The sequence below is a fragment of the Phyllostomus hastatus genome, unplaced genomic scaffold, assembly GCF_019186645.2.
Source record: "Phyllostomus hastatus isolate PE091 unplaced genomic scaffold, TTU_PhHast_1.1 phas_contig_329, whole genome shotgun sequence".
In the NCBI taxonomy this organism is placed as follows: domain Eukaryota; kingdom Metazoa; phylum Chordata; class Mammalia; order Chiroptera; family Phyllostomidae; genus Phyllostomus; species Phyllostomus hastatus.
The window spans coordinates 563650-571473 of record NW_025333854.1 but is presented as its reverse complement, the minus strand read 5'-3'; the positions used below and the strand labels follow the sequence as shown (position 1 = coordinate 571473).

Below are 7824 nucleotides of genomic sequence, written 5' to 3'. Positions count from 1 at the left end.
GGCGGGAGGAGGGGGCTCGGGCGGGAGCGGCGGGGAATTCCCCTCCTTCAGAACGTTCCCGATTGTTCAGGGGGCGCACGTCAGCAGCAGGGGGTAATCCCCGACTCCAGCTGCTGCTGACGTCACCGCGCGGAGCCCCCGCCCCCCCGCGGCCTCCTCGAAGCCCCGCCCCAGGCGTAGCCACGCCCCGGCCCCAACCCCAGCCTCCCAACGTAGAGGGCGGAGCGTCCTCGGCCGGGGCGTGAGCTGTAGCTCGGGCCAGAAGGTTCTGTGGTGGAAGCGCTCCTCCTGCTGCCCCGCCCAGTAGGTTCGTTCGCAGCGCTTCCTCCACGCCCTGTCTCCCACTTCGTCCGCGCCCCGCCTTTCCCTCCCTTCTCCTCTGCCCTCCAGTTCCTTCCCCGCGTCGCCACCTTCCCCCATCTCGCGAGACTTGGCCCAGAACATTGCGGATCGGGTCGGCGCCATTTTGGGACGGAGACTGGTTGTGGGGGAGGGAAAAGCGGCAAAAGGGGATTATTCAAAGTACCAAGATCTTCGTCCCGGGACCGAGAGCGGGCACCCCAGGCCGGGGACACCTGCGGGGTGGCAGAAGGTAACGCGGTGGTCGGTTCCCGCGCCGGAGTCGGGGGTGCCGAGTGGGCGTCGGGGCCGGGGTCGGTCGGCGTTGGCGGCGCGCGGTGCCCGCGGAGGGGTGCGGGGGCCTCGGGGGGTTGCGGGGGCCCGGCGGCGGGGCCGGGGTTGCGGCCGGGCCCGGCGGCGGCGGGGCAGGGGCCGTTCCCCTCCGCGCGCTGCCGCCCCCTCGGGCTCTGGGGCCGGGCGGTCGGGGCGTGAGGTCGGGGCCTCGGCCGGGGTGCTGGGCGCCCTCGGTCTGAGCGGCTCTTCGTGGTGGACGCGTCGGGGGAAGCCGCTCCCTGCGTGGAGAGAGCCGGTACCCGCATTTCGCCCGGCGGCCGCCCGCGGAGGCCGGTGCGGGCATGCTGTCGCCCTCGGGGTCCACCGCGTCCGCCCTCGGTCCTTGCAGGCCCGCGGGAGCGGCTCTCCCCAACTTACATGGGCGAGAGCTCGGCCCCACACCTGTCGGTGCCCCGTCTCCGTGCCCGTGATGGAGCACACAGGCGAGATGCTCTGTCAGGCTGGGTGCCGCTCTCGCAGTGGCGACGTTTGCCCGGAAAGTGCGAGGCTCCTTATGTAAGCCCGCGAGGTGCCCGCGAGGTGCCCGCGCCCCTTCCCACCGGAATCGGTGCGGCCCCCGCCCCGCGGCCGCCGCCTCCGTTCTCGACCCGCGGCCGCTCGGACCCTGCGCGCCGCCTCCAGACCCCGGCGGCGTCCCCGCAGGTCCGCGCCTGAACTCGGGGTTAATTCCTAGTTCCACGTCAGAAGTCTGTAATTCAAGTTTGTTTTTTTTCCCTTTGGTAACTTTTACAGGTGATCGGATTACTCAGATGTGAAGATCATCTTCTAGGTTTTGTGAAAAAGGCCCCGGATATTTCAAGTGGCCATTTTGGAATTACAGTGTTTTTGGACAGTTCTGCCCCAGAAGTTTACTGAGATTGGCGAGCGTCGTCTCTGAAGTGAATTGATAGTAGTGAGGAGCTCCGCAGGCTACCTGAACAGAAACCCGGCTGTCCTCAGTGTTTGGTTCAAACGAATTATATAACCGCTTGAAGCGTTTCAGCTGCTGGCGATCCCCGCCCCCCCCACCCCCTCGTGTCTCCAGCCCAAACTGTAAGATATGTTTGATTTGTGCGCGGGGTGGTTTCGGAAGTTTCCAGTCACTGTTTAAACCGTGCTGAAGTTCCACGGCAGTTTATTTTTATCCTAATTAAAACTTTTAGGAACTTTTGACCTCCGCCTCCTTCATGGCATAATGGGACTGCCTTTCTAAATGAAGACTTCGAAAGAGCACAGAGTTTTTTTCCTTTTATCTTTTATTTACGTGGAAATTTAAGATGTTGCCGTTTCCCAGCAGCATGGTAGTGTCGAGATAGCTGCGTCTCGAGTGCTGATGTTCAGGAATGCTCTTCCGATGTGACGTTTTCTTTTCGTTTTTGCTTTTCGGCTCATAAAGTGGATATTTCATCTCGAGTGGATAAGTACAACAGTGACAAGTACATGGAATAATCAAGAAGCCCTTGCACTCCTGCATCCAAGGACGTGGCTGGTTGCGGAGATTGCCACAGGAACCCTCGACAGCGGAAGCATGGGTAGCTGACTTGAAGGAGCAAATCTATGTCAGATAGTCGTAGGTCAGGTGTCTTTAGAGAACTCGAATTTTATTTCAGAGGATACAAAATAAAAAAACAAACTGGAAAACACAAAGATAACAGAGAAAACCCCAACACCTTCCTGTGCGGTCCTGCTGGAATTTGTGAGTACCACCCGGGAGCCAGGCGAACGACCCTTCCTGTGATGTAAGGAGGGTCCAGGCTAGCCCGCTGCTCTTGGCAGCCTTTCGGTTTGTCGAGAAAATTGCTTTGACTTCAGATTCCTGGACAGTTTGAAAACAACTGTTAAGTAAATTTAAATGCAGACCAAACAGTCCAAAGTTTAAGTTTTGTGTTCCTAAAGCGAAAGACAAAGTCCATGTGGTCATTGTCCGCCTTAGGCTTCATAGGATTCACAGAGTGGTTGGAAAAAACCCGGCAAATTGTTTCATGTTTAAAACACCATAATGTGGGGCTTGGTTTTTAATCTGACTTTTCACGAACTAGCTTGTTAGAAATTACGTTTTTGAAACAATTAGTCGCAGTGGTTGTATTTCACATTATTCTGTAAGATCTGTTTCCAAAAGTCAAGTCATGACCAGGAACAGAAGCAGAGGAGCTGAGCTCGATGTGTTAAGGACTTTTAAAATGACTTTAAGGAAGAGTGTATCATTTTTTTCTCCTGGAAACATTGTGTTGGTTTAAGTTGATAAAGCTTTTTAAGAAAGAGTGAATATTAACTGCTGTAATAGAAAGCCTTTTGGTGAATGAATTATCTTTTAATGTAATTTCACAAGATTGAGTCGCATTTTGAGTTACCATGAGTTACTGCTTTTTTTTTTCAGAGAATTATAGACATTCAGTTGAAATGTCTTTAAATCATTAAAATTCTTTAAGCAGTTACTATTAGTGAACACATCAGTGTAGCTAAAGTTAGGGTTTCTTTCACTTAATTATCTTCCCGAGGTAAAAGACTAATGTTTGAACACTTGGCTAAGATGGTCTGTAACGTGTCAGTGGGTCATTTACTTTTGTAACAACAGTTTTTTTGCCATGCAGTTGACCCTCCTCAGCTGTTTGGGTCAGCAGAGGTGGTGGGGTCCAGCGTGCGGGTGTTCAGGTGTGCACGTGCAACACTCGTTTTCTGATCTGAAGTGGGGGTTAGAGTTCAGCACTTCTGTTGACGTGGACCAGGAGGTTTTTGTTTTCTGTCAGAACGCTGTGCGGTGTTTTTAATTGAGTTTCCACCTTGATTTATGTAAAATGTGATGAGAACATTCTCCCTTGTTCCTCACTTCAGGGAGCTTGTGTTTCATGCTTTCCTCAATTTAATGGCTTTTCAAGTTACTTTCCCGAGAACATGCGTCTTAAACATGGTTAAGAAGAATTGGAAAGGAATGGTCTTGACTCGTAGAAGAGAGCCAAATAACATAGCATTTGTGGTTATTTTCCTTTAAATTATTCCTGTTGATGTTACCCCAAACAGTATTTTTAACGCTTAACTGTAATCCTTGAACGTTTGTGACCTTTGCTTACAGCAGGTGTTCAAGCCCCATTGATAGATACTTTATTGTATTTTGTTTTCTTGGTGTTGAAGTACACGGTACCACGTGTAATGGGGACAGTGACCTGCTTATCTCTGTAGAATCACCTCTCTTCTCCTGTCTGCCTTCCCTTCTCTTCTTCTCTCCGGTGCCAAGCTCTAGGTGTACAAACAGCAGAGTGACTGATGCTCGTAGATGATGGCTGTGCTGTGTGCTGCGTGCTGTGCTGTGGGCTTCACAGGGCACATCTTCCTTCTTACCGCCCTCCTAGGAGGGGCACTGGTAACAGTGGCACAGGTGCGGAAGTGGGGGAAGTGGGGATCCGACAGAAACGGTGGGGTCAGGTTACCTTGAGCTCCTTCACCTGTGCTGTCTGCACAGGCTTGGAGCGCAGTGTGTGTCGGCTTTGTTTTCTCCGGTTTTTGGTTGAGGTGACTGCATGGAGTTTTGTGCTTAAAGCTGCTGATAGACTCAAGGAAGGGGGGAATAGTAGGGAAATAAGAGCAATGGAACATAGTAGGGAAAGAATAGGAGTGGGGGAAAGAAGAAAATAAAAATCAGAGAGCTAAGGAGAAGGGAGTAAGGATGCGAATTTCTAGTCTGTAAGTGAAATTAGCAAGGGAGGATAGAAAGCTAACCCAGGCCAGATTACTTAATTGTCTTTGATGCAGCCACCTTTTCTGTTCAAGCTGTGACGGCAATGTTTAGGTAACCATTTCGATCTAGGCGCTTGCTGTGATGTAGAAAGTAGGGAATGTCTGGGGATTAGGAATATTTTTGGTTTAGGATTTGGAATATCTAGAAAAGGGCCCATGTGACCTTGTACATTCTCCTAACCTCTTTTGGCCCTAGTTCTTCATAAAACCGATGGAAATAACGCATTTGAATGGTTTTGGTTAATTAGAGTGTAATAGATAAACAGTTTCACTCTGATATTTCAAGATTCTATTTAACGTCAAGTCAGTATTTATCGTAGTCTCTGGCATTGTTTTTTCTCTCGTGTCTGTTAATGGCATCACCAGCAATACCATTCGTGTCCTGCCTCCCCATTTCCAGTTGCATTTACTCTAGCTTGGGTCTTAGCTAAGAAAACCACCTGTTAGCTCGCCTTTTTGCCTTTAGCTCTACTCCCTTCTGCCCACAGTGTCTCCTGTGGCCAGGGAACCTGTCTCAAGTACAGTGCTTGGTTTTGTTGCTCCAGCAGCCCTGGCTGTGTGTTTGGTTGGCACACATAGCGGGAGTGAGCTGGAAAGGAGACGTGTCCCCCCCAACCCCCTGTGTTGCACTGTGTCGGGTTCCTAACGTCAGTTCTTTTCCGCTGCGTGAGTGGCTGTGGGAGGCAGTGCAGTCTGAGAATTCTCCGGAGTGGACAGTTCCAGGGGTGCTTACGTGTTTTTCTGGGGACCAGCCCCATTACTTTCAGGAGGACTCGCATGAGAAACAAAATGTTGGAATTACTGATAAACATTTAGTGGTTGGGTCTTCTCTTTTTTCCCTCCATTTTTACTGCTTGCTTTTTTCCTTTTTGTCAACTGCTGCACCCAGCATTTACGGGCCTTTGCTCTGTCCCTTCACGGACTTGCTGGCTCCCGCGTCTTTCTGTACAAGACGTCCCACTCGGTATCTCGCTCCTCAGTCGTCTTCTTCGGACAGCCTGGGGAGTGCGGTGTTTCTGCGCTTCACTTTCTGCCTTTAGTTCAGTTTTGAGGTCGTTTTTCTTAAAACCATATTTAAGAGTTTGCTCATACCTTTTTCATTTTTAGCAGGAACAAAGAGTTAACATCCTGGTCAAATAGGTTGTTTCCTTTGAACTCAGAATTCGCAAATAGATTTTTAAAAATTCTTAAAAAATTGTTAGGAACAAATTACCTTTACATGTGCATACTAGTAAAAGAAATTAGTTTGCTTTTCAGTGAACATAAATATATATACTTTTATTGAGTGAGCTTTAAAAATAGTATTTCTTTCACGATTTTGTGGGTAAGAAGTTTGGGAGTAGTTGAGCTGAGGGGTTCTGGCTCCCTCCAGGTCTTTGAGCACATCTGAGGACAGCGGCCAGGGCTGCAGTCAGTGGGGAGCCTGCCGGGCTAAGGAGCTCCCTCCAGGTATCCTCATCGGCTGGCCTGTGCATGCTGCCTGCTCAGCTCCTGACCCTCGTGGGCCTCTCCACTGAGCTGCCTGACCTTCTTTGCTGGGCGGCAGCTGCATCTCCCAGAGCAAGTGGTGGAGGAAAGAGGTCAGAGCCTTCCTGACCTGTCTGTTCTCAGAGGTCACCGTCTCCACCCTGGAAGCAAGTTGTTAACTCTAGATGACCGTCGAGGGCAGTGGTGTTGCACTCCCTTGTGTCGAGAGAATTTGTGGATGTACTAACAACCACAGTAGGAGACCATCCTCCACAACCAGTAGTTGTCACCATAATTAGCCAAAGTTTTCACCCTGCAAATAGGAAGTTGTGCAAGTTTAGAGAAGAAAGTGTGTCCTGAATTTAAATGAATTTAGAACGTTTAGATCTTCATACCTTTCTAGCTAATGTATGAGATGTGGAGGTAAGGTGCCTCCCCCTTTTGTACTAATTTCCCAGTCAGTGTGTGAGAGCAAGTAAACATAACATTTACTACTTTAGCCACTTAAATTTTATCTTTTATTAAAGCTGGGGACAGCGAAACAAGGAAGGACTTAGGACAGAAGTAGCAGCAGGAGAGAGCCCAGGTGGGGCTGTTTGGCTCACGGGGCAGTGAGAGAATGAGAGAAGAGGGGCCTTGGAGACAGGTTCAGGAGTGAGCTTGCCCCTGGCAGGGAGCACGCGCCTAGCCACTTTTCATGGTTCAGTCTAAAGGCATTGAGGCCACTTACACTGCTGTGGAGTCCTCCCCACCGTCCACCTCCAGAACTTCCTCACCTTTCCAGGCTGACACGGTGCCCAGTGAGCGTGAACTCCCCCGCCCCTGGCTGTCCTTGCTGGAACTGCACTACTCTAGGTGTCTCATGGGGGTGGAGTTGTGCACTGTTGGCTCTTTTGGGACAGTCTTATTTCATTCCACATGATGTTCTCCAGGTTCATGCATGATATATATAGCAGGTGTCAGAATCCCCGTCTCCCCTTTTTTTGGTCCCACAGTCTCATCCAAGGATTCCGACCAGGTAAGCTTAGAGGCTGCAAGGAGATTCTGCAAAGGAGAAATAAGGCTCCCTGAGGCTCACAATTCCAACTGGCCAGCCTCACCTCCTTATACTGCAGCAGGTCCCTCCAGGTCCCATAAGCTAGGGAAGACACAAGAAAGACACAAGCCTCTCTTTTGTCAATATGACCCTGATAACTCACTAGCCTTCTGAAGGCCATTGACATCTTGGAGAATATGATAAAACCTATGGGCTCCAGAAAAATGTACAAAACATACCATTCAGGGAATTCAGGGACCCCAGTAATTTCACTCATAGCCCATAAGTTAATGGCCTTGATACAAAGTAGCAGGAAACCAGGGGTTCTTTGCTCACTTTTTCTTTCCATTGGCTGGTCACTCAGCAGCAGCACCCCTTTTACTTTCAGGCCAAAGAAGGGAAAAGTGTAGAATTCCAGCCAGTCTCTCCCCCCCCCCCCATTTGCACGTCTAGTGGAAGATTCAGTGGATGGTAACTTGGTCCAGTGGTTTAGAAACTGCCCTAATATCAACAACACCCCTGCGCCCCCGCCCCCCCCCTCCCCCGCAGCTCCTAAACTCTGCAGAATTCAGGTGCTGGGCACTTGGGGAGCTCTGCTTGTGGACCCTGCTCCCCCTGCCCAGTTTCTCTGCTTGCTCTTCCCCCAGCCTTTCAGCCCTGTCCCCAGGCGTGCTCCTTGCACCGCCCAGGAGAATACTGCTGGGGACCTTGACTCCTGCAGAGAGGGCGCAGGGCCCCAACTCTACGGGCCGACTGAGGCAGGGTCTGTATCCCCTTCCTTCCCCGGCCCTTGGTTTATTCTCCCTGAGGTGCACACCAAGGTGGGTGGGGGGGGGTCAGTCCAGGTCTGTTTTAGCGGGTCGGGATAGGAGTGGTGGTGAAACTCGAAAGCAAAGCATAGAGAGAACCCCAGTGGT

The 7824-nt window shown here is 50.9% G+C and overlaps 1 protein-coding gene across 2 annotated transcripts in view; it reads left to right on the top strand.

Moving 5' to 3' along the window:
- Positions 1-384: 384 nt before the first annotated feature.
- The window catches only part of GPBP1 (GC-rich promoter binding protein 1), a 57433-nt gene continuing 49993 nt past the window's right edge, over positions 385-7824 (top strand). The window contains exons 1-2 of one of the 2 annotated variants that reach the window (XM_045839892.1): positions 385-592; positions 1426-2368. The gene's annotated coding sequence lies outside the window, so the exon portion shown is untranslated. The remainder of the gene's footprint in view (positions 593-1425; positions 2369-7824) is intronic. The other variant, XM_045839893.1, reaches the window with a different exon arrangement.